The sequence below is a fragment of the Suricata suricatta genome, chromosome 11 (assembly GCF_006229205.1).
Source record: "Suricata suricatta isolate VVHF042 chromosome 11, meerkat_22Aug2017_6uvM2_HiC, whole genome shotgun sequence".
Classification (NCBI taxonomy): domain Eukaryota; kingdom Metazoa; phylum Chordata; class Mammalia; order Carnivora; family Herpestidae; genus Suricata; species Suricata suricatta.
The window spans coordinates 106,578,849-106,606,000 of record NC_043710.1 but is presented as its reverse complement, the minus strand read 5'-3'; the positions used below and the strand labels follow the sequence as shown (position 1 = coordinate 106,606,000).

Below are 27,152 nucleotides of genomic sequence, written 5' to 3'. Positions count from 1 at the left end.
GCAGATTCTCTGCGTGTGAAAGCAGGCGGGCCCGGGACTGGCAGCCCAAGCACCCCTGGCTCTCCTGATTTCTGGGAAAGGCCTGGGAGGGCCCTCGCCTCCTCCAGGAAGCCTTCCGAACTGAGACAGGGGCTCGAGAAAGGCACACTTGGGAGCTAGCGGGGCAAGCAGGCCCGGAGAGAGAAGGCAAGGAGGCAGGCTCCTCTCATTTCTGACTTTCTGTCTGTGGGACAACAGAGGGAGACAGAGAGGGTGGGATGAGAGGGGCCTTCCCTGAACTTACACGTCTGTCACCTTGGAGAGGAGCAGCCCCCCCAGAACTTGGTGAGAGGCTCACAAGGGTGCCTAGGCAGCCGCCGCCCGTGCACCTTTCTGGGCTGCCTCCCAGGCCGCCTCCTTGCAGAAGTCCTGCTCTTCCTAGGGGACGCCAGGGCGGCTCTGGTGACCTGCACCCGCCTCCCTCCCCCCAGCCTGCGCCTTGTCTGCAAAGCTGCCAGAGGGACGTTTTATGAGCTCTTCAGTCCTCAGGCCCCACGAGGCCCCTGCCTCTCTCCCAGACCATCTCTGGTACACACATTTATCTTAAAAAGGAAAAGAAAGAGAGAGAAAAGCTATTTTATTTCATTGCCAAACTATCCACTTTAAATACCCTTTTTATTACAGTATCTGCATAGTAATACTAATAATAGATCTTGTTGGCAGCTCTAATGAGGCTGGAGAATATAAGGTTTCCAATAAAGTTAATTGTTGCCTTTAATATTCTCATACATTTATACATGGTAAATCTTTAAAGGAGAAAAAACACTCCATTTCATCTCCGTTAAGCAGCCGGCTCTAATACGGACGGAGACGCACCGCAGCCGTGGTGTGGGCCGGGCCCGGCTGGACCGCCGGGGAACTCGGATCGGAACCTCCGAACTTCCTTCCGGCGGTAAGAGCGTGAGCCTTGCGCCAGCGGGATCTGGGGGTGGCTGCTGCCTTTGTCACTGGCTGTCTTACAGCGGGGGTGGACGGCTCCCCTCTCCCGCCTCGGCTTCCCGGACGGGAGGCTGAGACTCGTGACAGGTGCCGGGTAAGGGGCAGGGCAGCACGCGGTGTAAGTCAGGGCGTCCCGCGCGTGAGCCACCGGCACTGTTTTCACCTTTTAAGTGCATCGCCATGTCGTTCGCGCACTGCGTGCATCCCTAACTGTGAAACAAATCAGGGCACTTCAGTCACTGTGCCTGAATTTCACCTCTAGCCAAAATGTCTCTCTGTTGCTTGGTTTCTCGAGGTCAGATTGTAGTAAGTGATACAAGCAGAACCCGGGATTCTGGGGCCCCTGCAACGAACTTCCGGTCGTCAGGGGCAGCCCTCCGTCTCCAGTCGGGGGCACTCGGCCAGCGTCACCCCTGCCCGTCTCTTACCCAGACTCACTGCCGGGCATCTGGAGAACAGGATTTGGATGCGGGTAGGAGGGAGGGCGGCGAACACCCTCCCGCCGGGTGTGTCTGTGGACTCTACTTCCCCTTCAAGAAATCCCAGGGGCTTACGAGTCACAGGACGAAGCAGCACATACGTTTCGCATACGCTTATTATACAGCCCATTCCGTGTGTTTTCGACAGTTCTGTCTCGTTTCTGACGTTTATGGTGTTTTTCTCCCGGGGTGTGCGTAGATGTTTGCCCCCCGACCTCACCCCAAGATCCTGGCGAGGGAAAGACGGACTCGGGATACGCCCGGGGGAGGGACCGCCTATGTGACTTGCGTCTCAACAAACGGCTCCCCAGCCGTGCAGCCTCGCCCCTCCGACCTTCCCCACCCAGCCACATCAACGCCTCTCCAGCTGGCCACTGGGAGGAAATACTATGTGACAGGTGGTTTCCATGGCAACCCTCATTTCCCGTTAAACAACCGGGCACTGATGAAAGGGTCTCCTTTGCTTTGGTTAAAGGGTTTGTGGGGAGGGTGTGAGGCTCTCCCTACTTCCTCCCTCTCTCCTTCCCCTCTCTCACTCCTCACCTTCCCATCCCCCTTCCCAGGGACGAGGGACAGGCCCCATGGGACCAAGCTTTCCCTGGGCGGGCCCTGGAGAACCGGACTCCGCTCCAGGCTGGACCAGGGGAACAGGATGGGGACGCTCAGCCGGCGGCCACCGCTCCCTCCCGGCCCCGCTGCCCGGAGTCCCGGGTCCCCCGCCCTCCCCAAAGGAGGACCTTTGCGGGAAGAACTAGGCTGGTGCAGGACCCTGCGTCCCAACAGGTGGTTGGGTAATTAAGTGAGCTTTATGCATACAACACTGTTTTGCCCAATGTAATTGCAGTTTCCATATAAATAATTCACGGGAAATTATTAGAGTGAGGACAACGCCCGCCTCCTCATAATTTGCTTAACTGAAATGGGCTCTTTCATCATCTGCGCTGATTTGCCTTAAGACCACGCACTCAGCATCCTTCATAGGCGGCCCCTTCGAAACCGAGAATGCAGAATTTAATTAAGTTATGCAAATCGGGTGTCCCCTGCCGGGGGGAGGCAAGGGTGTTTGCCCACATGGCTGTGGGCGGTGCAGGGGAAGGGAGGGGGGCCTCGCTGGGCCCCAGGTGGTGGGCAGCTGTTTGGGGAGGTGCCAGGCGGCGCCCCCCCCTTGGCGAGCCCCAGAGCTGCACTCCACGGACGGGGCAGAGCGGCGTCAGAGCTAGGACTCAGGGGCTTCCCAACTGCCTGACTGTGGAATTTGGGGGACAGTACTGGAGCCCACTCTACCTCTGCTTCCCTCTCTGGGAAACGAGCACAATCAAGAAAGACATCACGGGGCACCTGGGAGGCTCAGTACGTTAAGTGCCCGACTTTGGCTCAGGACATGACCTCATGGTTCATGGGTTCAAGCCCTGTGTCGGGCTCTGTGCTGACAGCTCTGAGCCTGGAGCTGCTTCCGATTCCGTGTCTCCCTCTCTCTCTGCCCCTCCCCTGCTCGCACTCCATCTCTGCCTTTCAAAAATAAATAAACCTCAATAAATAAATAAATAAAATAAAAATAGAAATGGAAGAAAGGAAGAAAGAAAGAAAGAAAGAAAGAAAGAAAGAAAGAAAGAAGAAAGGAAGGAAGAAGGAAAGAAAGAAAGAAAGAAAGAAAAAGAGAGGGAGAGAGAAAGCAAGCAAGCCGTCAGGAATGTGTGTAAAGCCCTCAGTGTGGTCCTGGCCGGAGTGCTGGGTAAACAGGGGCCGGCACTGATCCTATTACTATTATTGTTGTTACCGTTAGATGTACAGGACTCTGTGGCTTCCGCACTCTCAGTGGAAGTGCCCGGCTGAGTCCAACCACCTTCTGGCACAGGGAGGGCCACACTGAAACCTTGCTCCATGAACGGTTCCGTGACTTGCGGAAGCAGCTGTCCAATTAGCTGGCATGTTGGAGGCAGACAGGTCAAGGCTCAGACCCCAGCTCTGCCCCTGACGCACCCGATGGTGGGACGTGGGCAGGTCCCTGAACCTTCGTGGGGCCTGAGAACCTCCTGGGTGAAGTGGGGTGCTATCCCTGCCTCTCGGGGGGCCGTGAGCCAAGCACCAGGCATGCTTCTGCTCCACGGTCTGTGCTCAACGGGTGGGAGCCCGCCTTCGGGGCTGAGCCAGCGTCCCTGCGGGGAGCCCAGAGCCCCCGGTGCTCCTCCCTGCCCTTTGCTGGGTGGGATCCTCCTAGGCACCCTCTCTCTCATGCTTTCTGTCAAAGGACCAAAGCAGCCAGGAACCCATGCACCCTGAGGGATGGGGGACTGTGGGCATTCTAGAAACCCATGCACCCTGAGGGATGGGGAAATGTGGGCATTCTAGAAACCCATGCACCCCGAGGAACGTTCTACTCTTCTTCAGGAGACTTCCTTTCTCAAGGGGACGAAGTGGTTCCGGCTCTAATGGAGCCGTGCCTTAAACCAGCAACAAGGCAGAGTCACCCCTGAAATCTCCACTGGGCATCGATGGCTTCCTCAGGAGGGAGGCGCGGGGTCTGAGAGTCTGCCCTCGTGGCTGGTACCTCTCATCAACTCTGTGTCTGTCACTCAGACTCAAGCTCTGGCACAGAGCAAGTTCCTTCGTTCCTGTAACAAATATTTAATTGAGCACATACTACTATATCCCAGGCACTTCAAGAAGCACGGGGTTTATAGGGGGGAGCAAAACAGATGGCTTCGTGTCCCAGAGGGGCCCACGCCCCACTCTAGGGGAAGAAAGGTATAAGCCTGCGGCCAGAGGGGCTGAGAAGGATCGTCAACTCGGGCTCAGAAGGACCAGGCTGTTTTTTGGGTCTTCTAGTTGTTCCTTATCAGAGTCACTGCCCCCAGCCTTCGGTCTCCACCTGTGATGGGTGCGCTGTGACTTTCCTGCTGGCCCAAGAGCCACCCTCATCGCTCCCTGCCTTGCCCTGGGCCCCGGGGGCTGGTCTGGAAGGTCCCCTCACCAGGCTCCCTCTCCCTCTGCCTGGGCGCTGGGAGGTGGCGGGCAGGAAAGTGCCGTGAAGCTACTGGGTTCCCTGCTCCGGCCCCGAGGCCCTGGCTGCCACTCCAGTCTTCTGTCGCCCCTGCAGCTGCTGGAGCGGGACTCTCGTCACTGCTCCTCCAAGGTCTCCCCTCCAGGAAGGCCAGCGGCTTGTCCTGAAGTGCGTTCAGTGTTCCTTGTTGCTCTTCCCACATCTTTGCGAAGGATCCCCTTAGTGGGTGTGATGGTTGATTTTATGGGTTAATTTGACTGGACCACGGGGCGTCCTGACATTATGGTGTCTGTGAAGGTGTTTCTGAACGAGATTAACATTTGAATCAGACCCTGAGTAAAGCAAAAGCCCTCTCTGGTGTGGGTGGGCCCCCTCTAATCAGTTGAAGACCTGAGCACCACAAAAAGGCTGACCCTTCTCTGAGTGAAGGAAAACTCCTGTTTGATGGCCTTCGAGATGGGACATCGATTCTTTCCTGCGACTGAAACATGACTCTTCCCGGGTGTGCTGCTGGTCTTCGGTCTGGACCATACGCGGCTCTCCCATTGCTGCAGCTCCTTGTTTGCAGATCTGCCCACCCTGCAGGGCCGTTGGGAGGCTCTCGCAAGCCAGGATCTATGAAAGTGCTTCATAAACTATGACTCGCGTTGCACTTTTGCAGTCCTGAGGGCTCGTGTGTTCTGTTTGTTCTCTGAGTTCGGGTCAGAGACGCGACACTCAGGCGTGTGACTTCAGGCCCTGGTGCAGAGCCCTCGCCATCTCTGGGAACCGTTGTCCAGTACAGTTGTGAGGGGTCGGTTCAAGCCACGGCCCCAGCTCACGGCGCAGCAGCAGACAAAGTGGAGGCCAGAGGGGGTGGCGCCAAATCCCAGTGCATCCTTCCTGGCCCCGGTGGCCTTTGGCGCTCTCGTGCCTCTTTGGCCTCAGATTCTCACCTGTAAGACGCGGACACTGACAGGTCATCATATAGTTAATCTCTGTGTGTTCTCCATGATGTTGTCACTAAGATTACCCAAGACTGTGGTGTGGTGTAAATCTTGGGGAAACTAGTTATTATTACCACCTTGCCGGTGATCAGCTGTGTGACCTTGGGCAAGTCCTGTCACTTTTCTTTCCTCTAAATACGTCTGGAGTGAGTGAGTGAATGCATTTGCTTTCTATTGCTGTGTAACAGATTTCCACAATGTCAGCACCTAAAACAGTACCCCATTTATTATCTTTCTGTCCCTGTGGGTCAGAAATGCCAGCGTTCGTTGGCTGGGTCCTCTGCTGGGGTCCCACCAGGTGGCCCTCGAGGGGATGGCTGGGCTACATTCCTATCTGGAGCTCAGTGACCTCTTCCCGGCGCATTCACGTTGTTGGCAGAATTCAGTTCCTTGGGAGGGTTGGACTGGGGCCATCAGCTCATGGGGACTGTCTCTCTCCCTAGAGAGCTGACGATGCTCCCTCTTGCTCCTTCAGTAGGAGAGCGTCCCCTTCAAGAGGGACCGAGTCCCTCTTAGGGGTTTTACCCAACGCAGTCAGGTCCACCCAGGATAATCTCGTTCAGTTAATTTAAACCAACTGATTTGGGAGCATTAGTTACATTGAAAAAAATCCCTTTACCTTTGCCATTTAAGTAATCTGATCAAGAGGGTGAGACGCCATCACATTTGCCAGATTATATTGGTTGGAAGTGGTCATCGGCTCTGCCCACACTCAAGGGGAGGGTAGATATGGGTTATAATGACCCCGGTGGGCAGAAATTATGAGGGCTGTCCTGGAATTCTGTTGGCCACAGTAAATTATCATCAACAGTGTTCTTTATAAATTTTTTAAATGTTTATTTATTTTTGAAAGAGAAAGAGGGTAAGTGGAATGGGCAGAGAGAGAGAGAGACACAGAATCTGAAACAGGCTGTAGGCTCTGAGCTGTCGGCACAGAGCCCGACGCAGGACTTGAACTCACAGACTGTGAGATCATGACCGGAGCTGAAGTCAGACGCTCAACCCCCTGAGCCGCCCAGGGGCTCCTGGTTAACAGTGTTCTTAGTGTCCGTCTCCCTGTAGACTGAAGGCTCTAAATGCTTGTCTCAGGTGCAGCTCTGTTTCCCGTGTATGAAACCCAACAGGGGGTTGTGATGGTTACATTATACGTCAACCTGACTGGGTCACAGTGTCCCCAGACATTTGGTCCCATGTTATCTGTGAAGGGGTTTCTGGCTGAAATTAACAGTTGACTTGTAGACCCGAATAGAGTGGATCGCCCTCCCTGACATGAATGGGTCTCGGCCAATCAAGCGGAAGCCCTCAATAGAACAAAAAGGCTGATAAGAGGGAACTTCGTGTGATTGTTCAGGCGAGAGAGACACTGTTCTTCTCCTGTTCTCAAACGGAAACGTGGACCGCGGAGTCTCGTGGGTCTCTGAGGACTGCAGGTCTTGGGACTTCTCCGCCTCAATAATCCCATGAGCCGATTCCTTAAAGTCAGCCCCCTCTTCTCTCTGTGTCTGTCTCCATCTGCACCTGCACTTCCATCTCTCTCTCTCTCTCTCTGTATTCTCTCTCGATATGTGCATACGTATATACTGCTGGTCCTGTTTCTCCTGGAGAGCCCTGACGGTGTTCAGGGAATATTGCTGACTGTTGCCCGTGACTTTGTCATCTCTCAGGTCCCACGAGCCCTCATCTTCATCACTGTCACAATAGGCAGTGGCGGGGAGCGGGGTGATGGGTGGGAGGGACTCGGGAGCAGAAGCTGTCCTAGAGCCGACTCAGGCTCCGCTGCCCCTTCATCTGCACTCTTTCTTTCTTCCTCCATCCCCCCCAGGCCTTGACGGGGGCGGTTAGGATAAGGGGAAGGCAAGAGACCAAGCAATAATCTTCCCTACCACTCCGGCATCTCTCCACAGATCCTTTTGTTTTTAAGCTTTATCGAAATATAATTGACATACAATAAACTGAACATACTTAGAGTGTACAATTTGATGAGTTTTGACATAGGCATGTTCGAGATAATGAATGTATCCATCATCCCCAAAAGTTTCTTTGTGCCTCTTCGTAATCTCTCTCTCCTGTGTCCCCCCACCCCGAATTCCCAGGCAACCACGGATCTGCTGTCACTGAAGGTTCATTTGCATTTCCTAGAATGACATAAATGGAAGCATCCAGTATGCACTCTTTTTTTTGTCTGCCTTCTTTCACTCAGCATAATTATTTTGAAATCCATCTGTGTTGTTGTATATATCAACAGTTCATTCTTTTTCATTTCGGATAGTATTTTATTAAATGACATCACACTTTGTCTGTTCACCAGCTGATGGACATTTGGGAGGCTTGCACGTTTTGGTGATGACAAATAGCGCTGCTGTGGATATTTGTTTGAAAGTCTTGGGATGGACGAGCGTGTTCATTTCGCTTGGACAAATACCTAAGAGCTGAATGGCTGGACCATGTAGGAGGTGGTTGAGAATCCACCGTGCCGTTTGCTAAATTAGTTGTGCCATTTTATAGTTCGCCCAGAAGAGTACGAGAATTCCACTTGCATCACTTCCTTGGCAACACTTGGTATGGTCAGTCATCTTAATTTTAGACGTTCCAATAAATGCACAGTGGCGTTTCATTGTGATCTTAATTTGAATTTCTCCAATGACTAGTGACATAGAGCATCTTTCTATGTGCTTCTTTGCCATTTGTGTATCTTCTTGGGTAAAGCCAAGTCCTTTGCCTATTTTTTAAGTAGGGTTGTCGATGTTCTTATGACTGGATTGTGAGACTTTTCATACGTCATAGATATGACTCCATCAAATGTATGATTTGTGAATATTTTCTCTAAGCCTATGGCTTGTGTTTTCATTCTCTTCACAGTGTTTTTGAAGGGCAGTTTTAATTTTGATGAGGTCCACTTTACCAGTTTGTTCTTTTACGTGGTTGTGTCTAAGATACCTTTGCCAGAGCTGAAGTCACAAGTTTTATGTTTTTTTCTAGAAGTTTTAAAGTTGCAGATTTTATGTTTAAGTCTCTGTTCCCTTTTGAGTTAACATTTATATTTGGTGTAAGAAATAGATTAAAGCTCCTACTTTTTTTCAGATAGATATCTAATTGTTCTAAGTTCTGTTAATGGAAAAATATCGTCCTTTCTCTACTGAATTGCCTTTACAAGTTTGTCAAAAATCGGTTCTCTATATACGTTTGGTCTATTTCTGTGTTCTATTCTGTTATATTGATTAATTTACATTTTTATTTATTTGTTTATTTATTTTTTTTAGGTTTTACATCCGCAGCACACTATCTTGGTTGCTGCAACTTTATAGCTCTTGAAATCAGATTGTGTTAAGCCTCCAACTTTGCACTTCTTTTTCAAAGTTGTTTTGGGTATCCCAGATTCTCTGCATTTTCATACAAGTTTCTAAATCAGTTTCTGCTAAAAGGGTGTTGATGGGGTTACACTGAATCTGTAGAAGAATTTGGGAAGAACTGATCTTTTAAGAACATTGAATTGCTTTTTTTAATGTTCTTTTTATTATTTACTTAAGTTTAAAAAAAATTAATGTTTATTTTTGAGAGAGAGGGAGACAGACCATGAATGGGGGAGGGGCAGAGATAGAGGGAGGCGGAGAATCCGCAGCAGGCTCCAGGCTCTGAGCTGTCAGCACAGACTCATAAACCTGAGCCGAAGCTCTGTGCTGACCGCTAGTTCAGAGTCTGGAGCCTGTTTTAGATTCTGTATCTTCCTCTCTCTCTGCTCGTGCTGTCTCTCTGTCTCTCAAAAATAAATAAAAATCATTAAAAAAATTTTTAAAATGTGTATTTATTTATGAGAGAGGGAGGCAGAGACAGAGCGCGAGAAAGAGAGAGAAAATCCCAAGCAGGCTCTGTGCTGTCAATGCAGACACGGGGCTCAAACTCACAATCCGTGAGATCATGACCTGAGCCAAAATCAAGAGCTGGATGCTTAACCAACTGAGCCACCCAAGTGCCACGAGTGACCCTTGCATTTTGGAAAGTGTGTTACTTCATTTCCAAATATTTGGGGGTTTTCTAGGGATATTTCTGCTATTAAACTCTAATTGAGAAAACATTTTGTCTGACTTCTGCTCTTTACAGTGCTTGAGACTTGGTTGTGTTGCAAAATGTGTTCATCTTGTGAAACGTTCTATGTACACTTTAAAAAATTTGTATTCTGTTATTGGATGGAATGTTCTGCAATGTCAAATAGGCCACTTTGTTTGATAGTGCTGCTCAAATCATCTATATCTTTAATCATTTTTTTGGCTCCTTGTTCTATCAATTACTGAAAAATGGATATTCTAGCCTCTAACTATAATTATGGATTTGCCCATTTCTCCTTGTAGCTCTGTCAGTTTTTACTTCATGTTTCTGAAGCTCTGTGATTAGGTGCATAAACATTTAGGATTGTTATGTCCTCTTGATGAATTGCCTCCCTTTTCATTATGAAACAACTTTAAAAAAGTACCTGGTAATATTCTTTGGACTGAAATCTACTTTTTCCGAAGTTAATATAGACACTAACGCCTTCTTCCCTTTTTACAGCTCTATCGAGATGTAAGTTCTGCAGCTTAAATTCAGCCACATTAGTGTATAGTTCAGTGGTTTTTAGTGTATGCACGGAGCTGTGCAAATATCATCACAATCTAATTTTAGAACCTTTTCATTACCCCCAAAGAAGCCTCACACCCATTAGCAGTTACCCCATTTTCTTCTCCTCCTACGCTCAGGCTTCGCCACCATTTTTACTTTTTACAGTGTTTCCTGTTCTGTCCCTTTCACATAGATGGAATCATATAATATGTGGTTTTTGTACTGGGGGTTTCAAAAGCTATTTTTAATTAAAATGTTTATTTTGAGATGGTTAAAGATTCACACGCAGTTGTAAGAAGTAGAACAGAGAGAGCACATAACCCTTGACCCGGTTCCCCGTGGTGGTCATGCCTTGCATAATCAAGACGCAGACGTTTCTGTCCCACCAGCGTCCCTCACGGAGCCCCTCCCCACACTTGCACCTCCTACAGAGCTTTTGAGAACCACTAATCTGTTCCTCATTCCTACAGTTTTGTTATTTTAAGAATGTTACATGAATGGAAGTAGGCAGTATGTAATCTTTTGGAATTGGGTTTTTTCATTCAACACAATTCTTTGGAGATGCATTTGGTTGTTGCCTATAGGAATGTATTCGTTCTTCGTTATTGCTGAGTAGTATTCATGGTATGAAGGCACCACAGTCTAACCATTCACACTTTGAAGGACAGCTTGTTTCCACTTTTTGGCTATGATGAATAAGATTGTGAAAAACATTCATAGGGCACCTGACTGGCTTAGTGGGTGAAGTGTCTGACTCGATGCAGGCTCAGGTCATGATCTCACGGTTCATGGGTTCCAACCCCACATCGGGCTCTGCACTGTCAGATTTTCTCTCTCCCTCCCTCTCTCTTTCTGCCCCTCCTCTGCATGCTCTCTCTCTCTCAAAATAAATAAACTAAAAAAAATCAAAAGAATTCATGTACAGGTTTTTATGTGAATGTAAGTCTTCGTTTCTCTGGGAAAAATGCCCAGCAGTGCAAGTTTCATTTTTCAAGAAACTGCCTAACAGGTTTCTAGAGTGTCTGTGTTATTTGCCATCGCTCTGGCGATGTGATCCGGTTCCTCCACCTCCTCACCAGCCTTTGGTGTTAATTATTATTATTATTTTTTTTTTTTTAGCCATTTCGAAGTGTGAGTCCTGATACTTCACTGTAGTCTTAATTGTCATTTCCCCAGAGGCTGATATGTTGGACATCATCTTATGTGCTTATTTTTCATCTATATATAACCTTACATCATCTTCTAATTAAAACAAATTTTTTTTGCCATTGAGTTATAAGGGTTCCTTTGTTGGACATGTGGTTGTTCTCAGTTTACTTTTTCAACCTTTTCACAAGGTCTTTTACAGAGCCCAAGTTTTAAATTTTAATAAAGTCTAATTAATCAAAATTTCCTTCTTCAATTTTGCTTGATGTCAAGTCTAAGCTCTCTTTGCCTAGACCTCGATTTTCTCCTGCTTTTCTGTAAATGTTTTATAGTTTACGTTACATTTTACATTTAAGTGTGATCCATTTGTGAATTATTTTTTGTATAGATACAAGACTTGGGTTGAAGGTTTCTTTTTATCGTCTTTGTTTTTTGTTTGCTTTTGCTTTTTGCCTGTGGGTGTCCAATTGCTCCAGAACCATATGTTGAAAAGGCTATTTTTCCTATATTGAGTTGCTTTTGAACCTTCGTCATCAATCAATTTGGCATATTGGTGTGGCTCTATTTCTGGATTCTCTATTCTTCTCCATCCATCTTTGTGTCTATTTCTCTGCCAATACCCACTGTCTTGATTACTGTGGCTGCGTGAGGCTTGAGATCACGTAGACTGATTCTTCCTACTTTACTCATTTGTTTTCAAAATTGTTTTAGCTCTTTCAGTTCGGTTCTCTTTCCATATCACTTTTAGAATTATCTTATGTACACACCCACTAGGTTGATCTGGTATTTTGATAGAAAATCTGTTAAACCTGCATAATAGTATGGTGAGAATTAACATTTTTACTCCTCTTTGTTGTGTCTTCTAATTTGTGAGTGGAGCTCTCTCTCCATTTATTTAGATCTTGCTGATTCCATTCATTGACAGTATGTAGTTTTTAACATACAAGCATCGGATATTTTGTTTAGATTTACATGTAAGTGTATTTTAAAAAAGAGATTGTGGACGGCATTGTATTTTTAATTTTGGTTTCCATGTGTTTGTTTATTTGCAAAGATATAGAAATATAGTTGATTTCTGTATCTTATATCCTGCAATCTTGTTGAACACGCTTATTAGTTTTAGAAGTTTTTTGCAGATTCTTGGAATTTTCTACACATCTACAAATAGAGACAGTTTTGTTTTTCTTTCTGTGCAACTGTATGTATTTTATTTCTTTTTCTTACCTTATTACACTGGCTAGAACGTTTAGCACCATGCTGAATTAGGGTGTTGAAAGAACATATCCTTTCCTTTTTTTATTCAATCTTAGGGGGAAAGCGCTCAGTTACATGTGACTTAGTAGTCAGCTGTGAGGTTCTGCAGTCACCGTCCAGCTGAGGAAGTTCTCCTCGATTATTGTTTCTCCTAGAGGTTTTTTAAAATTATGAATGAGCATTGAATTTTGTTAAGTGCTGTTTCTGCATTCACTGATAGAACCGTTTGGTTTTCTTTTATAGACTGTTGTGGATTACACTGATTAAATTCTGAATTTTGAACCAGTATTGCATCCCTAGAATAAACCTCACTTGGTCATGGTGTGTAATTCTTTTACTTTGTTGCTGAATTCTATTTGCCAATATTTTGTTAAGAATTTTTATGTCTATATTCTTGAGGAATGATGGTCAATAGTTTTCTTTTTGTTTACCATCTTTGACAAATTTGGTATTAGAGTAATACTAGCTTCATAAAATAAATTGGACAATGTTCTCTCCTCTCCTATTTTCTAGAAGTGGTTGTGTAAAATTGATGTGAATTCATTATGTGTTTTGCAGACTTTGCCAGTGAAACCATCTGAACCCAAATTTAAAAACTGGGGAGAATTTTTTATTACACATTCGATTTCCTTAATAATAACGTAGCTATTTAATGATGCGTTGTCCTAGTCTGGGTTTTCTGAGGAATTGGTCCATTTTATTTAAATTGTCTAATGTAGGTGTGTAGGTGTTCATAATCATCCCTTTTTATAATTTTTTAAATTGACGTGAAACTGACATACAATATCCTATTAGTTTCGGGTGTCCATCACAGTGACTTGATAGTTTTATACACGACAAAATAAGCCCTGTGAATCTACTTAGCATCTGTCACCATCAGAGTTATTACAGTGTCATTAACTGTCTTCCCTAGTCTGTACATTACACGCCCATGACCTATCTGTCTTATAACATAGTTTTCACTTCTGGATTTCCCTTCCCTGCTTTGCCCATCCCTCAGCACCCCCTCCCTCTGGTAACCAACAGTTTATTCCTTGTATCTACAAGTCTGTTTCTGGTTGTTTTGTTTGTTCATTTGTTTTTGTGTTTTAAGTTCCACATGCAAGGGACCAAATCATATAGTATTTGTTTTCTCTGACTTATTTCACTTAGCATAATACTTTCTAGGCTCATACATGTTGTTTTAAGTGGAAAGATTTCATTCTTTTATATTGCTGAGTGATATATATATATATATATATATATATATTTATATACACACACATACATCCATACATTTCTTTATCCATTTATCTATCAATAGGCACTTAGGTTGCTTCCATATCTTGGCTATTATAAATGTTTCAATGAACATGGAAGTGCATATATCTCTTCAAGTTGGTGTTTTCATTTTCTTCGGATCAATAACCAGAAGTGAAATTGCTAGATAATATGGCAGTTATAATTTAAATGTTGTGAGGAACCTCCACACTGTTTTCCAGAGCGGCGTCACCAGTGTACATTCCCACCAGCAGTGCGCCAGGGTTCCCTTTTCTCCGCATCCTCACCAACTCTTGTTGTTTCTCGTCTTTTTGAGAATAGCCAATCTGACGAGGTGAGGTGATATCTCATTGTGGTTTTGATTTGCATTTGTTCTCATAATTAGTGATGTTGAGTGTGCAAGTATGCACCAGGCAAGTCTATCAGTACTATTTTTTTCTTAACAGCACTTGCTCACGTCATGCCTCTGTCACATTTTGGTAATTCTCACAGTATCTCCAACTTTCACATTATAATTATATTTGCGATGAAGGTCTGTGCTCAGTGACTATGACTCACTGAAAGCTCAGATGAAGGTATATACAATTTTTTTAGACTTAATGCTTTGTACACTTAATGGAATACAGTGTAGTATAAACATAACTTTATATGCACTGGGAAACCAAAAATTCATTTGACTCACTTTATTGGTGTATTTGCTTTATCGCAGTGGTCTGGAACAGAATCTATAACGTCTCAAGGTGTGCCTATAATTATTTGGCCCCTCTCTTTTTTTTTTATGAGTCTGACCAAAGGTTAATCAATTTTGTTTCTATTTCCAAAATGCCAGCCTTTGGTTTTGTTGATATTTTCTATTGTTTTTTTTATTGGTAAGTCTGTTTATTTCCATTCTGATCTTCATTATTTCCCTACTTCTATTAAATTTGGGCTTGCTTTGTTTTCTTCCTAGTTCCTTTAGGTGTAAAGTTAGTTTTTTGGGGATTTTTCTTGTTTCTTGATGTAGACACGTGTCGCCATGAACTTCCTTTTCAGAACTGCGTTTGCTGTCTCCCAACTATTTTAGAAACGTGTTTCCATTTTTAGTTGTCCCAAGGTATTTTTAGTTACCTCTTTGAATTCTTTGCTGACCCGTTGGCAGTTTAATGGCATGTTGTTTTGTCTTCAGGTGTTCGCATTTTTTCCAGTTTTCTTCTTGTTTTTTAAAGAGGTTTACTAGGTTTTGAAAGGGGGAGGGACATAGAGAGAGAGGGAAACAGAGGGTGTGAGCGGGCCCTGCATCGACAACAGGGAGCTCAATGGAGGGCTCGAAGCCACCAGCTGTGAGACCATGACCTGAGCCCAAGTTAGATACTCAACCAACTGAGCCGCCCAGACACTCCTTCAGTTCTTTCTTGTAATTGATTTCTAGTTTCATACTGTTGTGGTTGGAAAAGGTGCTTGATATTCTTATAACCTTCTTGAATTTACTGAGACTTGTTTTGTGGCCTCACATGTGATCTATCCCACATTTTCCATGTGCACTTGAATGTGTATCCTACAGTTTGGGGATGGAAATGCTTCTTACATCTGTTAAGTCTCTCTGGCCTTAGGTGTCATTTAAGGCCAATGTTTATTTATTGATTTTCTGTCTGGATCGTCTACCCAATGATGTAAATGGGGTATTAAGTTCCCCTATTATTACATTGCTATCTATTTCTTCCTGTGTTTGTTAATAGTTCCTCTATGGTTTATGAGCTCCTGTATTGGGTGCGTGCATCTGTATCCTCTTCTTGGACGGACCCCTTTCTCATTCTGTAATGCCCTTTCTTGTTTTTGTTACAGTCTTTATTTTAGAGTCCATTATGTCTGATCTGAGGATTGCTACTCCAGCTTTCTCGTCATTTTCTTTTGCATGGAATATGTTTTTCCATCTATTTGCTTTCAGTCTGTGTGTTTTTAGCAGTCTGGCTAGAATTCCTGGACCCTGCTCCTGTCCGTGCTCTCAAAGCAGAGGAGGATTGTACAAGATTGTTCTTTCCAGTGCCCCGGACCCTGGATAGAGCACCATCAGTTCCTGCATATCTGGTGGACACTCTAAGGTTAGTAAATGGATTTCCTTTACTTATTGTCTAGGTGCCCTTTTTCACTGTGTTTCAGGGTGGGTGAGTCTGTGCACGGGACCCTCCCTCAGCGAGGCCCTTCTCCCCTGCAGATTGCTGCATTGGGGGTGAGGTCCCTGTCATGACCCTGCTCCAGCTCTTTGATTCTTCTCCGTATTGTTGTGCAGAAGCTGTTCAATCAGTCCTTAGCTCTTCTGGAGGATTGTTCTGTACTTAGATGTAGATATGGGATGTCTGAGGAAGGAGGTGAGTTCAAGGTCTTCCCAAGCCATCGTCTTCTCCCTTCTCTTATAGTCTCACTATCTGCAGGGTCTGTAATGATATCCCTTTTCACTCCTGATACTGGTAATCTGTGTCTTTTTTAAAAATCAGTCCTGCCAGGGATTTAAGTTATAGTGATCTTTTTTTCAAAGACCGAGTTCTTTGTTCTGTTTTCAATCTTATTTATTTCTGCTCTTCTATTATTTTTTTCTTTCTTTGATTTTAAGTTACTCCTCTTTTTCTAGATTCTTAAGGTTAAAACTTAGATTGATTAATTTGAAACTTTTCCTCTTTTCTAATTTTTTTAGTGTTTATTTATTTTTGAGAGAGAGAGAGAGAGACAGCATGAGCAGGGGGAGCAGAGAGAGAGGCAGACACAGAATCCGAAGCAGCTCCAGGCTCTGAGCTGTCAGCATAGAGCCTGATGTGGGGCTTGAACCCACCAACCAGAGACTGTGACCTGAGCTGAAGTTGGACACTTAACCAACTGACTCACCCAGGCGCCCATAGACTTTCCCTCTTTTCTAATGTATGTATTGAGTGCTATAAATTTCCCTATCATCACTGCTTTAGCTGTGTCCATAAAATTTGATGTTATGTTCTTATTACTACTCAGTCCCTATACTTTTAAAAGGTTTCCCTTGACATTTGCCTTTGAAGCAACAAATTATTTAGAAATATGGTTTGGTTTCCAAGTGTGTGGAGATTTTTTTCTGTTATATTTCTGTAATTGGTTTTTAGTTTGATTACATTGTGGTCAGAGGACACAGTGTGTATGATTTAAATTATTTTAAATTTGCCGAGAATTGTTTTATGTCTCAGGATATGGTCTATTTGGTATATGTTCCAAGGGCACTTGAAAAGAAAGTGTATTCTACTGTTGCTGAGAGGGTATTCTGTAAATGCCAATTAGATCCTTTTTTTTGATGGTGTTGAGTTCTTCTGTACCCCTGCTGGTTTTCTATCAAAGAGTTCTATCAGTTGCTGAGAATAGAATGTTGAAGTCCTCAACTGTAATTGTGCTGGGTTTTTTTTTTTCTTCCTGTTTTTCCTTTTAGCACTAATAGTTTGGCTTACTGTATTCTTTAGATCTGTTGTTTGGATCATACCCTTTAGGATTGCTATGTCTTCTTAGTAAATTGACTCTTCTATCATTATATAACAATATCTCTCTCTGTCTTTAGTAATTTTCTTTTCTCTGGAAGTCGACTTTATCTGATATTAATGTAGCTACTCCTGCTTCCCATAGATTAGTGTTTGTGTTATATATAATTCTCATCCTTGTACTTTCAACCTGCTTATCATTATATTTAATGTGTTTCTTGTAGACTGCATATAGTTGGGTCAGTTTTTTAATCCACTTTTTAAATTGGTGTATTTATACCATTTACATTTAATGTGATTATTGCTATGTCAGAGCTTGAGTCTGTTATTTTTTCTTTCTTTCTTTCTTTCTTTCTTTCTTTCTTTCTTTCTTTCTTTCTTTCTTTCTTTCTTTCTTTCTTTCTTTCTGTTTGGTTTTCTATTTAGTTGCTTATTTGTGTGATTGTTTGCTTCTCTGTTTTCTTTTTCCTGCCTTTATATGGGTTACTTGAACTTTTTTTTTTAGAATTACATTTTGATTTCTTGATAGTGTTTTTGAATGTACCTGTTTCTATACCTTTTTTGGTGGTTGCTCTAGGTATTATATTTTAGATACATAACTTATCATGGACTACTAATATCATTATCTCACCAGTTTGATGAAGTGATAAGATGAGAATTCACCCCCCTTTTTCCTTTATCTGCCCCCATTTGTAAAATAATTATTTGAAATAGTTCCCATATTTAGCACCACATCAGATAACATTATAGTCTTCATTTCAACTGTCAAACATAGTTCAGAACATTCAAGAGAAAGAAAATCTATTGTATTTTTGGTTAGGTCTTTTGGGAAACAATTTTTTAGTTTTCTTTCTTCTGAGAATATCTTTATTCTCCTTTCATGATTGCAGGATAGTTTTGCCAGATACAGGATATATACAGCTGAGCAATAGGATTCTGATTGACAGTTCTAGTCTCTCAACTCTTGAAAAAGATTGTGTTATTTCCTTCTGGCCTCCATGGCTACTGATGAAAAATTCACTATAATTTGAATTGTTTCTCTACTAAAGAGGAAGTACCATTTTCCTCTGGCTGCATTCAAGAATTGTTCTTTGTCTTTTGTTTTTAGAAGTTTAATTATGATATGTCTTGGCATGGATTTCTTTTTTTTTTCTTTTAAATAATGATATCTATCCATCATTAAAAATATTTTGTTTTAAATGTTTATTTTTGAGAGAGAGAGAGAAAAAGAGAGAGAACATGAATGAGTGGGGGAGGGGCATAGAGAGAAGGAGACACAGAATCCCCAGCAGGATCCAGGCACTGAGCTGTCAGCACAGAGCCCAACATGGGGCTGGAACTCATGAACTGCAAGATTATGACCTGAGCCAAATTTGGATAGTTAACCGACTGAGCCACCCAGGCACCCAGCATGGATTTCTTTGGGTTTGTCTTATTTGGGATTTGCTCAATTCCTTGAATCTATAGGTTTGTGTCTCTTGATAAATTGTGGAAGTTTTCAGCCGTTATTTCTTGGAGCACTTTTTCTGCTCCGTCCTCTTTTTCCTGGGACTCTGATAACACAAATGTTAGTTCTTTTGTTATTATTCCCCAGATCCCTGAGGCCTAGTTTTTTTTAGTCTATATTCTCTCCATAATTCAGATAGAGTCATTTCTATTGTTCTATCTTCTAGTTCACTATTTCTTTTCTGTCTCTCCCTTCTGTTCTGATACTGAGTTTATCGATTGAGACTCCTATTTGATTATTGTGTTTTACTGTTCAAAAATGTCCATTTAGTTGTTCTTTGTATCTTCTATTCTTTTTACTTGAGTTTCTTTTCTTTTTTTTTTTAATTTGATTCAAGCAAGTTTATGAGTGCTCACTGGAGCATTTTTACCATGGTTGCACTCCAATATTTATCAGATAATTTTAACATCTTTATCATTTCAATGTTGGCATCTATTGAGTATCTTTTTTTGAGAGATAAGAAGAGAGAGAATGAGTGGGGAAGGGGAAGAGGGGGAGGAAGAGAGAGAATCTTAAGCAGGCCCCACACACACAAAGCACAGCTCAACTCAGGGCTTAATCTCACAACTGTTAAGATCATGACGTGAGCCAAAGTCAAGAGTTGGATGCTTGACTGAGCCACCCAGGTGCTCCTTGATTATATTTTTAAATTTCATTTGAAATCTTCCTAGTTTTTGGTATAATGAGTACATTCTTATTGAACCTGAAAATTTTAATATTATGTTTGATACCAGATCTTATTTATAATTTCTGTGTTTTTTTAATTAAAAAACATTTTAAAAAATATTTATTTTTGCGAGAGAGAGAGAGAGAGAGAGAGAGAGAGCGAGCACACAGGGGAGGGGCAGAGAGAGAGAGAGAGGGAGACACAGAATCCAAAAAAGGCTCCAGGCTCTGAGCTGTCAGCACAGAGCCTGACGCAGGGTTCAAACGCACGAACTGTGAGATCCTGACCTGAGCCAAAGATGGACGCTTAACTGACTGAGCCCCTCAGTCGCCCCTATACTTTCTGTTTTAACTCCGTTGCCCTTACACTGCTCAGGGGTAGGGGTTGCTCCCTTGTTCCTGGCAGGTGGGGTGGAAGTTCATATTCTGCGTTCAGCCTCTGTTGACCCCCAAGAAGAGAGGCTCTTCCTGATGGCAGGGCTCCAGCCCCCCCCCCACCCCGCGGCCTCCAGCCCTGCTGTGGTGGGCATGGCGTCGCTCCCACCGGGTCCTGATAAAAGTCCCCACTAGATTCTGATTGTGCCCCAGCGGGAGGAGGAGGGTTATGGTGGGGTGGGAGACGAAGGCCAGGATGCCCGTGAAGTTTCTGCTGACATCCCGGAGATGCAGCAGATTGAAACCACTGGTGAGAATGGAAGCGCTGGCTTCTGCACGGCCTTCTCGACACCTTGCTGGGGGGTGGAGGGGCCTCGGTGGAGGTTCATGCGGGCGGAATCCAGGCCCCCTAGCCAGCCGTAGTAGCATGGACTGTGATAAAGCCACCGTTTTCTTCCTATGGGATTAAACCAAAGGACAGAAGGGATTGTCCAAACGCTTTCTGAATCATTAAGATGCTCTTGGTCTTTGGCTACAAAGAACCGGTTGTCTTTTTCTTTTTTCTTTTTTTCCTTCTGTTTTTTTGGTCTCTGATTATTGGCGTTTCTAGGTTGCTGGATTCTTTCTATATTCTTCTGGAATCATGAGGCAAAGAAGAAACCCCAAGGAACTTACCACCACATTATTTCTGGAGCCTTGAGCTCCCTCGCTGATGTGCTTTATTCTCCCCTCCTTTGGGGAGTGTCTTATGTTTTATGTACAGCATCCAGAATATTCAGTTCTACTTCTCAAGATGAGTAGGGAAAAGTACATCTACTCCACCTTCCCAGGAGTGGAAATCTGTTTCCATTTTTTTTAAACTAGAGTTAATATGATGTATCTTTTTCCATCTCTTTACTTTCAAACAATTTGTGTCTTTATATTTGACCTGCTTTCCTTGTTGGAATGTACAGTAGGAGCCTACATTTTTTATCCAGTTTGATCGCTGAGGCATTTAAGGTCAATTCAGATTTAAAGTGATTGTTGATATGATTCACTCAAATCTATCTTATTGCTCTTCTCTTTTTTCTATCTTCTTTTGGATTATTGACTATATTTTTAAATTCTATCTCATTTTCCTGGTTGCATCATTAGCTGTAACTTTACTTTTGTATTACTTACTTTAGGGCTTATAATATTCTCCTCTCATCACACATTTTACCTATAACTTCCATACTATATTGCTAACATTTTTGTTGAGTCCATTATTTTCTAAAGATATTTAAACAATTCGGAAAGAGAAATGTACACATTCACCTAAATAGTTATCATTGCTGGTGCTCTGCCCCGCTTGTGCAGATCCATCTTTTTACCTGGTATCATTTGCCTTCAGCCTAAAAGATGTTCTTTAAGATTTCTTGTCTTGTGGGTCTGCTAGTGATGAATTATTTCAGCTTCTTATTTATGTCTGAAAAGTCTTTACATTGCCTTTGTTTTTGAAAGACATTTGTGCTTTGTATAGAATTCTAGGTCAACCATTTTTTTTCTTTTAGTACTTTCTAGATGTTGTTCTACCGTCTTCTCACTTGCCTTGTTTCCAGTGAGAACTTTACTGTCCATTCTTATCTTTGTTCCTTTGTATGTACCATGACTTTTTTTCTCAGCTTCTGTTACTATTTTTTTCTTATTAAGTTTGAGCAGTTTGATTATTATGTGGCTTGCTATATAGTTTTGTTCATGTTTCTTGTGCTTGGGGTTCATTGGACTTTGTGGGTCTATCAGTTATGCTTTTCATCAAATTTGGAAAATTATTTGACATCATTCCATTTTTTTCTGCCTCTCCTCCCTTGGAGACCCCATATCTATTAGGGTGCTTGAGGTTGTCTTTCAGTTTACTGATGCTCTGTTCATTTGAAAAAGTCTCTTTTCTCTTTGTGTTTCATTTTGGTTTGTTTATGTTACCATGCGTTCAAGTTCACTAATAACTTCTTCTGAAATGCCTAATCTGCCATTAATCCTGTCTAGCATCTTTATTTTTACATTTTGGAGTTTTCAATTCTAGAAATGCAGTGGGATGTTTTCTGTATCTTCCACATCTCTGTTTAGTTTTTCAACATATGAAATCCAGTCATAGTAACTGGTTTGATAACTTTATTGCACTAATTTTAACATATATGCAAGTTTTGAGTTGATTTTAATTTATTTTGCTCCTCATGGGTTGTTCTTGCTTCTTTGTGTGCCTGGTAGTTTTTTAGTTGTGACCAGATGTTAGGCGTTGACCTTATTGGATGTGGAATATTCTTGTATCCATTCCTGATACTTCAGATTGGCTGGAAGAGAAGTTCGGTCTTTGTCCCTTGAGATCCCACCAGTGGCTGGGACAGCAGGAGGAGTGGAGCCGGACATGGACATACCTTATCAGGTGACAGCAAATGTATTCGTTTGGGCTGCTCTTCCAGGGATGCCCAGAGTTTATTCCACAGTGCTGAAAAATGGATTACTCCTTCCCCAAATTTTCTACCTCTGTCACACTCCATTTCCAAGACTATATTTTTTATGGCCTGTTGGTTTCTTGTTTGGATAAGGAAGGCAAAGAAACCTAAAACTATTAGTTTCTACCTGAGTTGATAGCAGAAGCAAGAGTTACTTTTCTCTCTACCAAATGTGTTTTTTTTCTCTTTTTTCTTCCTTCTTTTGTTCATTTATAGTGTAGTGTGTCCAGCTCTTCCTGAGGATTCTCTAATAAACAAGGCAGTCAAAGCTTGTGCCTCCTGATGCTTATCTTATGGTAAAGGAGTCTATGATAGTCTCAATATTGGTTTTCAAAGATGCCCATGTCTTAATTCCTGAACCTGCAAGTCTGCTACCTCACATGGAAAAGGGGCATTGTAGATGTAATTATGTAAGGATTTTGAAATGGGACATTATCCTGGATTGTCTGGGTGAGTGCCCTATAATCACAAGGGTCCTTATCAGAGGGAGGTCAGAATTAGAGAAGAAAATGTGACAACAAAAGCAGGGCAGAAAGGGATTTGCGGAGGCCACACTGCAGGCTTGACTGGAGGAACGGGCCATGAACCAAGGAATGCAGGTGGCCCTAAGGAGGTGGAAAGACAAGGAAATGGATTCTCCTGGAGTCTCCAAAAGGGACACAGGCCTGCCAACACCTTGATCTTAGCCCAGTGAAACTCGTTGTGGAGTTCTGACCTCCAGGATGCTCTGATAATGCATTTATGTTGTTTTCAGCCATGAATTGTGTCGTAATTTGTTGCAGCAGCAACAGGAAATGAATATGGAGCCATGTAATAAATGAACAAACAAGAGAGTGGTACCCGCCACCAGGGAGATACACGGGTGTGAATGGTGTATGACAGAGAGTCATGGACGTAGGTGACGGTACCAGGGGACCTGATTTGGTTGGGTGGTCAGGAAGGATTGTCCTGAGGAGGTGGCATTGAACCTGAGGCCAGAGGATGAAAGAGACCCTATTAAGCTTTCCTCTCTTTCTCTTCCTGGCTCAGCACAAGCCCCCACCACCACACTTGCTGAGAAGCCGTGTCCTGGTTCCTTAGTCTGTCATTTGCTGCCATCCTGGCTCTGGCCCCAGAGCTCCTGTGGATCTGTGCCTTCCGTTCTTCCCACCCACACCCCCTGCTACAGGGCCACCCATCTTTTGGTGCCACCAGAATGTGCAGGGACATTTCACTATGGAGTCACTGCTTAGCCCATTCCTTGCCTCTTCCCCGCACCCATGGCCCCTTCTCCTTATTTGTGTTTTCCATACCCAACTCACCCTTTGAAACCCAGCTCAAGGGTCACCCCCTCCTGGCACCTACCCTGGCTTCCTTAGTTTGGAGCAGCCTCTCCCCACCCTTGACTTCCTGGAGAATTTGCTGTGCATACATCTCCCCTCACCCTCGGCCTGTCCTGGGCTGGTCAGTGCTGTGCTGCTCCAGGGAGATGGTTCATGGATGCTTAAGATCTAGCTTCAAAACCTGTGTGACTTCTGATGCATTAGTTAATCTTTTTTTGTGCTTTGGTTTCTTGTTTTTCTTTCTTTCTTTCTTTTTCTTTCTTCTTCTTCTTCTTCTTCTTTTTTTTTTGAACAACAAATTGTGTTTCAATTCCATTGTGAGGTTAAAACAACCATATAGTATATGGGACATGGCTGATAAACCCCTGGTGCCCAATAAGTGGTTATAGAATGAATACATGATCGTCTCCTCCTATTAATGGCTCCCCAGCATGAGGAATCAGAGGCTGCAGGGGGTCAGCCAGGACCTGGACGTGCCACGAGGCCCAGAGAGCCCAGCCTGGGCCCGACGAGGCCGGGAAGGCCACTGCCAGCTCACCCCCGCGTGTGAGGCGTTTGGGGCCCGGCCCAGGGGTCCAGCCGACCGAGCCTCCGCTCCAGGGCCAGGCGTGGGTTATAGGCTTGCTGCGGAGGGCCCCCAAAGCTCTGGGTCTCTGCCAGTGAGTATCCTAAACGCCTTCCTGCTCAAGGTTCCTCTGAACCTGTCTTCTGTCTCTCTGAGATCCTTAACCACCTTCTCAAAGCCCCCCTCAGGGACTCATTCCTCTCTCCTGTTGGTCACAAAGAGCCCCACTTTCCTAACGAGCTGCTAAGGAGCTCTCAATTACAGATGCAAATGAAGAGGCCGGAAACCCTCGGTGGCCCAGAAATGAACGGAAGGAGCCATTCTCTGCAAGGCCCTGCCCTGCCTTGGGAAAGCGGGACCGGGAGCGGGACAGGAGCCTGGCTTGCCCAGGTTCCAGTGCCCGCGGAATGTCCTGGCTTCCTTCTGGCCACACACAACCCCTGCTGCTCCGGGCGGGGGGGGGGGGGGGGGGGGGGGGGGGGGGGGGGGGGGGGGGGGGGGGGGGGGGGCGGGGCCGGGGGCGGGGCGGGGCGGCCCTCAGAACCCGGGCAGAGCTGCAGGGGATTGTCCATGCACACTACACATATTTTATTGCATGTCTGAGATGGTACACACACACACACACACACACACACACACACACACACACACTAGCAGCTATTAAGCGAATGTGGTAGACACATTTTCTTCTTAAAAATTATTGTTAAACTCTCTTTTATTTTGCACAGCTTATATGTGTCTCCCACAAAAATCTAGGGTAGTTGTTTAGTAAACTTTGACTTACTTTAATTGAAAAAATGAGGGGGGGTGCATATTTGAGCCCCTTGGGCTGGCCAGGGCCTGGTCGGCGGCCCTGGGGCGCGTGTCTTTCCGGCCCTCACCTCCCCACCCTCTCTCCCCAGGCAGGCCCTCTTTTCTGCTTCCCAAAGATCATGCATGCTTCACCCCCTCAAAAGCAGAAGAAGTTAGTGAAGAATCCGACCACGGCACCCTGTGCAATGAAGGTTAGTGGTGCAGGATTTCCCAGCAGCCTGCGTGCTGGTGTACTGTCTCCGCTTCTCTGCAGTAAAGAGGACACCCTCTCTGTGCTGTTGTGTCCTTGTTTGTAATATGCAGACAAGGGTAGTGCCCTGGGGCAGGGATTTGTAGGGATGAAATGACTTAACGCAGGAAAGGCTTTAATGGTCCGGCTCCTAGTGAGCCTCCATCAGGTTGCAAGGGCTCAGCTCGCAGAGAGCAAAAGTTCTTCCTGTCTCAACCCTCCCAAAGACCTGTGAGGGGCGCCCTGGCAATCACTGTGCCAGGAAGAAATTGAGGCTCAGAGACATGAGCCAACGCTTTGTGTTGGATTCTAGGACTCCGGTACCTTCCATTTCTTGAGCTCACTGCTAAACCTTATCATGTTGCCTCTCACGAGGGATTTACATTTTAATGGTGGCCGGAGGTCCTACGAATAGGATATGAACTATGAATATCTAATTGCTGTAGCTTCTAACACCTCCTCTGGGGACGGGTGGAATGTGGGCAGGAGGAGGTAGTGAGCTGTGGAAGAAGGGTGGCATAGTTGGAAAGAACAGCAGTGAAGGCAAGAGAAAAGTGGTGGCTGCTTCTGGGGTCACGGCAAACAGGCATCAACCCTTCTTGATCTCAGCTGATTCCGGAGGATGAAAGCTCAACCCGGAAGAGAGGGGGCTCAGGAGGTGGGTCTCGAGGCCTGTAGGGTTCTAGGCGAAGAAGTGTTGCACTTGGGTCTTTGGAAGGTGAAGAAGCTTAAGGGTTCCGGGTCCAGGAGTTTGCTTGAGAAGCGGCCAGAAGCTGGAAACTTCCATGTTCTGAGAAGTCGGAAGGCTCTGACAGAAGGCTGCAGATGATTGGCTGGGGTCTTTACTTTACGCCCCTGGCCAAACGTAAGAGGAAATGAGCTTAAATAACTGCCAAGGGGAATCTCATTGAGTCGGGCGCTGAGAAGCCCCAGGGCTTCCGGCAAAGCTGAATGGGATGGGACTGGTGGGGGAGGGGTGCTCAGCTGATGTCATCAAGTCTCTGTTTCCATCTCTCACATCTGCCCAGTGCTGGCTTCCCGGGTTCCCCAGGGTGTCTCCCTGCAGGGCCGGGATCAAGTCAGGGAGCTCCCCTGCTGGTATCAGTCACAGTTTCTCAGGAAACCGGAAGCCACTTGATGTGTCTGGAGGAAGAATGAATTTACTATAAAGAGTAAAAGTTACATTCATTGGAAGGATTGGAGAGCGAAGGCCAGGAAGGCAGCTCCTGACCTCCAGGAGTTCTGGAATTGGGGGATCTTGGGGAAGCTGCCCCTAGTGGTCTCGGGTGCCTCCCACACCCCAGAGACTCACAAGGGGATGCCTGGAAGTTCCAAAACTCCATGTAGCGGGGGAAAAATGGCTGCGGCTTCTCTTCCGCCTTCCACATCTTGAACAAACACCGTCGCTGCTGAACTCTTACAGAGCCCGGGCTGGGGAGGGAGTCTGGGAGAGAATTTCCTGGCTTTCGATCCTGGGTGCCAGGAGATAGCGAAGAAGGACACGGTCAGTACTAAATGTGAAGTAGCCCCTCTCTTAATAATTCTCTCGCGAAGGGTTCGTGTGTTTGCTGGCTCTGGTGGGATTGGGTGCCTGCACCTGCTATGTTCCAAAGGTCACCCCGAGTCCTAAGACCCCCCTGAGTCCATTCCTCCCACAGCATATGGACTGAGGGTGGGGAACGGTGTCTCTTGAAGGAAAAGTTGGGATATTGTTGCTAAAGGAAGAGGGAACTGATACTCAGCATTCATTATAATTTCTGTCTTGCACAGGCAATTTGAAAATGAACTTTGGAGCCAGCCGGCTACGGGTTCAAATACTGGTGTGATTTGGGCAAACACCTTAAACATTCTGGAGTTTCATTTTCTCCCTAAGAGCAGCAAGACGCCGTTACCTAGTTAATGAGACAAGTGTAAGCTTCATGAGTAACAGACGCCTGTGTGACGGCTGGGTTTGAACACAAGCACAGAAGTGTTAGTGTGTGCTCCTTTCTTTCCTCTCCATTTATTTATTGATCGAGTCAATAAATATTAATTGGGAACCTC

General features: G+C 44.8%; 1 long non-coding RNA gene across 1 annotated transcript; it reads left to right on the top strand.

The window, feature by feature from the left end:
• The first annotated feature begins 1,372 nt into the window (after positions 1-1,372).
• LOC115272797 lies at positions 1,373-27,152 on the top strand. The gene is made up of 3 exons (XR_003900464.1): positions 1,373-1,450; positions 24,970-25,071; positions 26,880-27,152. It is a non-coding gene; the product is annotated as an uncharacterized LOC115272797 (long non-coding RNA).